The sequence below is a fragment of the Brassica oleracea genome, chromosome C2, assembly GCF_000695525.1.
Source record: "Brassica oleracea var. oleracea cultivar TO1000 chromosome C2, BOL, whole genome shotgun sequence".
In the NCBI taxonomy this organism is placed as follows: domain Eukaryota; kingdom Viridiplantae; phylum Streptophyta; class Magnoliopsida; order Brassicales; family Brassicaceae; genus Brassica; species Brassica oleracea.
In genome coordinates this window covers 19202063-19202397 of record NC_027749.1, presented here as the reverse complement: position 1 = coordinate 19202397, position 335 = coordinate 19202063, and positions in this window count along the sequence as shown.

Here is a 335-nt window from a genome sequence, read left to right as displayed (position 1 = left end):
GTAGTTATATTTCAACTACCCAACTCGAAAATTTCTCTATATATATGTCATTTCCCACAACTCTCTTCCTCACAACACACAAACGGAAAAAAAAAAAATCCGAAAAAATAAGAAAAAAAAAATTTCAAAAAAAAATCTAAGAAAAAAATGGCCGGTGGCGGTAGTATTTACGAGTTACGGAGTCGGATGTATTTGCACAAAGATTCCGACGGGAGGGTGACAAACGCATTTTTGAGCGGGCTCGAGACATTCATGCACCAGGCGGGCTGTACACCGATCACGCAGGAAAGCGGTAAGATGTTCTGCCCCTGTCGGAAATGCAAGAATTCAAAATT